Source organism: Ursus americanus, chromosome 2, assembly GCF_024610735.1.
Source record: "Ursus americanus isolate L20-20 chromosome 2, mUrsAme1.1.p, whole genome shotgun sequence".
In the NCBI taxonomy this organism is placed as follows: Eukaryota; Metazoa; Chordata; class Mammalia; order Carnivora; family Ursidae; genus Ursus; species Ursus americanus.
The window spans coordinates 98177915-98183914 of NC_142128.1; positions in this window are offsets into that span (position 1 = coordinate 98177915).

Here is a 6000-nt window from a genome sequence, read left to right on the forward strand (position 1 = left end):
TCTTTTCTGGTTCCACACAAATTTTAGGATTGTTTGTTCCAGCTCTGTGAAAAATGGGTCTTGTTTTTTTTTTTTTAAATCCATTCTGATACCCTATGTCTTTTGATTGGAGCACTTGATGCATTTACATTCAGAGTAATTATTTATTTATTTTTTATTAGTTTCAGAGGTAGAATTTAGTGATTCATCAGTTGCACATAACACCCAGTGCTCATTACAACAAGTGTCCTCCTTAATGCCCATCACCCAATTATCCCTTCCCCAGTCCACCTCCCCTCCAGCAACCCTCAGTTTATTTTCTAGAGTTCAGCATCTCTTATGGTTTGCCTCCCTATTTTCATCTCATTTTTTCAGAGTAATTATTGAAAGATATGAATTTAGTGCCATTATATTACTTTAAAAGTCACTGTTCCTATAGATTCTCTCTGTTCCTTTCTAGTCTTTGCTTTTAGTCTCTCTTTTGGCTCAAAGGGTCCCCTCAATATTTCTTGCAGGGCTGGTTTAGTGTTCATAAATTCTTTTAGTTTTTGGTTATCTTGGAAACTCTTTATCCCTCCCTCTTTTCTGAATGACAGCCTTAAGGGATAAAATATTCTTGGCTGCATATTTTTCCCTTTTATCACCCTGAATATATCATGCCAGTCCTTTCTGGCCTGCCAGATCTCTGTGGACAGGTCTGTACCAGCTTATGTATCTACCCTTGTAGGTTAAGGACCTCTCATCCTGAGCCGCTTTCAGGTTTTTCTCTGTGTAATTTGTAATTTTCACCATAGTATGTGGTGCTGTTGACCTATTTTTGTTGATTTTGAGGGGGATTCTCTGTGCCTCTTGGACTTTAATGTTTGTTTCCTTCCCCACATTAGTTCTCAGCTATAATTTGTTCAAATAAACCTTCTGCCCTTCTTTCCCCTCTCTTCTTCTGGGACTCCTATAATGTGGGTATTATTTTGCTTTATGGAATTGCTGAGTTCCCTAAGTCTACCTTCATCATCTAATAGTTTTCTTTCCCTCTTATTTTTAGTTTCATTATTTTCCATAATTTTATCTTCTATATCACTGATTCGCTCTTCTGCTTTGTTCATCCTCATTTCTATGGCCTCCACTTGGAATTGCATCTCAGTCGTAGCATTTTTAATTTCAGCCTAATTTTAGTTCTTTTATCTCTACAGTAAGGGATTCTCCAGTGTCTTCTGTGCTTTTTTCAAGCCCGCTAATATCCTTATAATCATTGTTTTAAATTCTAGTTCAGACATCTTATATCCGTATTGATTAAATCCCTGGCAGTGAGTACTGCCTTCTGTTTTTTCTTTCAGGGTGAATGCGGCATCTCTTCATTTTGTCCAGGGAAGAAAGGAAGAAAGGAAAAGAAAAAGCAATAAAAACAACAACAAGAATTAGATCCTGGGTGTATTTTGGTCTACTTATTAAAAGAAACTAGTTCCCAAAATAAGACAGAAAGAGAAAGATAGATAGATTGATATATATCGATCTATCTATCTATATAAAACACAATGAAAGGAAACCAAAAATAATATATATGTGTATGTGTGTATGTATATAGCATATATAAAAACTAAAAAAGCATAAAAAGAATTGAAAAAAATTATAAAATAACTGAAAAAATTAAATAAACTAAGGAATAAAAGTACAAAGGATACTAGACACTATTTTCCCCTAGAGCTGAAGTTTGCAGCCCTCTGTGATCAGTAAACTCAGTGAGAGCTGGTTGTCTGTGCCTGTCTTCTGGGGGAGGGGCCTGTTGCACTGATTCCCAGGTGGACCTGCCCTGGTGGAAATGTGCCTCCAGGGCACAGGGAGGCAGGGCTTGGTGTAAATGGCCCCTCACTCCACGAGGTTGCGCTGGTTTGCTCCCTGAAGTCTTTAAGCCCTGGTCGGATGGGGAGGGATGAATATGGCTGCACCCAGCACTCTAGCCCCTCACTCTTTCAGTGAGCCCTCACAGAAGAGCAGTCAATCACTCTTTTCTCCTCAGTGTCCACCAAAACTGTGTGTTCACCCTGCCTGTACCCAAGCTTTTTTATCTCAGACAGGCGACTGAGTTTCAAAACTCCAAATTTGGGGGTTCCTATGGCACAGACCTGTGCTGTTCCTCCCAGGGTCTTGCCAGGCTTCTGCCTTTTGTTGGACCCATCCCAGGAGAGCGGTCACACAACCGCACAGTGGTTCACAGTTTATGGCAACCCAGAGCAGAAAGCCAGCGCCTACATTCACTGTTCTCAGCTGGCTTCCACACCCCTATGCCTGGGAACAGTACAACACTTAGGGGCCACCCGTTCTTCTTCTGACCCAGGGGATCATCAGATCATGGTGTGACTTCTGGGATCCCACCCTGCTTTGCCACCTGAGCACCTTTAAACCAGGCACGTCCCCCACTGCAGCAGAGTTCTAGAAGTTCTGATTTTGCACTCCTTTACTTATAATGTATCTAGTTGTATTTGAGGAACGAGACAAACTTAAGGTCCCCCTCCTCCCCCACCATCTTAACTCCTCCTCCCAAAAATATTCTTCACCTATAGTCTTAGAGGCCTAAACAACCCTCAGAGATACTATCTCTATCCAGGCCATCAGGGTGGCTATTTTCATTACAATTCATAGAAAAATCCCACCAGCACCCTCCACATACCAGTGTATCTTCTTGGTTATACTCAGCTTGTTCCAAATTCAGAAATCCATCTCTGTGTCACCACGTTATTCAGGACTTTTCATCTCTTTTGGGGTTATTCTCCTTTCTTCTATCGTACCTCCTGTGCTATCCCCTAATAATTCACCCTTTCTCTGTTGCCAGAGATTCTAGATCGTTTCAAGAAAAACACTTGATGTTGGGCAAGGGCTTTCCTCTTCCTCTGTAAGTTCCATAGAACTGGGGGTTTTGCTTCCTTATCTACCTTTTTATTCTTTTCTGTAGAAGCAGGAAACAGGAACTAACTAGATTCCGGAGAATCTGCAGCTCACCATGCCACATTTCACACTGTAAAGCACTTTCTCTTTTCTGGTCCCACATCCCGTTTCATTTCTTGTTCTCAGGGGTGGTACACTTGGGCAGAGTCATCTCTAGGCACCTTGGCTAAAGCATTCTTTAACATGCTTACTGGAAACCCTGCATTTGGGGACTTATTTGTCCCTCGGAAACCTCATTTGACTGTAATCTTTATGTATGTGTATGTGGCATTGGTCATGAAAAAATAAAACTGTGCCACCTCAGACCCCTAAGCCTTAACAGGACATTATTTTACCAGAAAATATTTGTACATGCTATGGAAAGTTTATTGATGGGTATATATACATATAATATGCATTATATGTATATATATATATTACATATATATAATATGTAATTTTTATGTTAAATTATGTGGCTTTTAAAATATATATATTTTTAAAAAATACATTAATTGCTTCTAAGCAACCAATATCTCACACTCCTCTGACTATAGAATACCCATGACACTACACTTTCTTTCCATCCCAGCATTTGACCCAGGAAATCAGACAAAATATTGAACACATTTTAACAAATTTAGAGTAACAGATTTTTTTTGATGTTACAATATTTTTTTATTCAAGTATAATTAACATACAATGTTATATTAGTTTCAGGTGTACAATATAATGACTTAGCGGTTCTATACATTTCTCCGTGCTCATCACGAAAAGTGTACTCTTAATCCCCATCACCTATTTCACCCATCCTCCCTCCCACCTCCCCTTTGGTAACCACCAATTTGTTCTCTGTATTTAAGAGTCTTTCTTTTTGTTTGTCTCTTTTTTCTTTTGTTTGTTTTGTTTCTTAAATTCCACTTATGCATGAAATCATATGGTATTGGACTTTCTCTGATTGACTTATTTAGCTTAGTGTAATACCCTTTAGTTCCATCCATGTCATTGCAAATGGCGAGATTACGGGGTTTTTGTTTTTTGTTTTTTTTGGTTTTTTTTTTGATGGCTGAGTAATATTCTATTGTATATATACACCACATCTTCTTTATCCATTCATCTGTTGATAGACATCTGGATTCTTTCCATAGTTTGGCTTATTGTGGACACTGCTGCTATAAACATTGGGGTGCAGGTGCCCCTTCAAATTACTATGTTTGTATCCTTTGGATAAATGCCTAGTAGTGCAATTGCTGGGTCATAAGGTAGCTCTATTCTTAACTTTTTGAGGAACTTCCATACTGGTTTCCAGAGTGGCTGCACCAGTTTGCATTCCCACCAGCGGTGCATGAGGGCTCCTTTTTCTCTGCATCCTCGCCCATACTTGTTATTTCTTGTGTTTTTTATACTAGCCATTCTGACTGTTGTAAAGTGATCTCATTGTGGTTTTCATTTGAATTTACCTGATAATTAATGATGTTGAGCATCTTTTCATGTGTCCAGAGTAGCAGATTCTGGAATGGAAACACCTATTTATTAAGAGTTCTTCCCTCCAGAGAAGTGGACACCATGTACAAGGTGTTCCTCATGAAAACTTGGGGAGTGCTCATTTTCCCAAGGAGGCTCTTCAGATTTAAATAATTCTATTAAATGAAGGTGGATTTTCATGAGGATCCAAACTCTGGTCACTCAGAACAGGTCATGGAGAATTTTGAGAAGGAAACCTCCTCTTGCATTTGAGGGCTTTTTGTCCACTTTCAGTGCTTCAGAGGGAAAAGTCTTCAAGAACTGGCAAACAACTCTTTATCACAGCAAACGTATCTCTCATTCCAAGAAACTTATCAACACATTTTTTATCTCTCAGGGAAATTCAGGATTAAATAAAGTGTTTTAAATTCTTGACTTTAGGAGACCAGCATTTTTTTAAAAGCTACCAAATGCTCCTCACAGTTTGAGAGAGGAAAAAAATCCACCTAAAGACTCTCAGTGTAAGAACTGTAAGATATAAAAGGGAGCTACTTAATTCTGCCTTGCAGTGGAAGGTGCCTGGCACACAGAGATGAACTGATGGGTTCCTGGGCCCCTAGATCCAGGCAAAACAAAACAAAACAAAACTAGCAGCACATAGTTCATTCAAGAGGGCAAGCACACAAGCTACATTACATCTTGGTAATGACCCTCAGTTATGAAATTCCCTATGTGAGAATGTTTCCTAAGCAGAAAACTCAAATAACAAATAGTTCATTCAAAATTAAGATACATGGCAAGACGAAAGTCTGACTTTGTCACTCCCTGCTCAAAACTTTTCTGGCTCCCCACAGTTTTTCGGACACAAAACAAGTGCCTTAGAACATATACAAGGTTCTCTGTGATCTGACCCCTTCCTGCCGTTGCAGCTTGATTACCAGTTTCTACTTCTACTTCTTTTCTGTTTCTTTGCTATGCTCTCAGATGCAGAACGCTTTGTAGCATTTGAATACACGGTGTTTTCCTGCACCTCTGTGCCTTTACTGCAGAATGCCTTCTTCTCTCTTTGTGCGTTTTCTTCTGCACACTTTAGGATTCAGTTTGGGTGTCATGTCCTCTAGGAAGCCCTGCTCTCACCAGGCTAAGAGCCCCAGTTTCATTCTCCCCAGCACTGTTCATCCTGTCGCTGCATTCAACACATTATTTCAATATGATCTCTTTTTGTGTCTGTCCACCCACTGCAATGCAAGTTCTTTGAAAGTATTCTTTTTTGGATCCTTCAAATCACTATGGTGTATGACACACCATAGGTTCTCCAATGTTAGCTTCACTAAACCAAAGCAAGATTATTTATGACATTCTGAAAGCTCTGACCTCAGGGGGGCTAGAGACCAGTCACTGCCCTGTGGCTGAATGTGCCCAAACGCTTTTACATCCAGGTCACATCTCAGCCAGTACGAACGATCTCAGTCACTTTAGGGCTTTCCTCTTCGCTGTGTGCTAGAGCAGAGCTCGGAAAGCTTTTGAAAGGGACTTGCCAAGAAACTGCTCCCTTTCACAATGACATACAAGCCGGGAGTGGTTCAGAGGGCAGGAGATGAGGACTGTTGTCACTTATAAGCCATGGGTAAGAAGCCA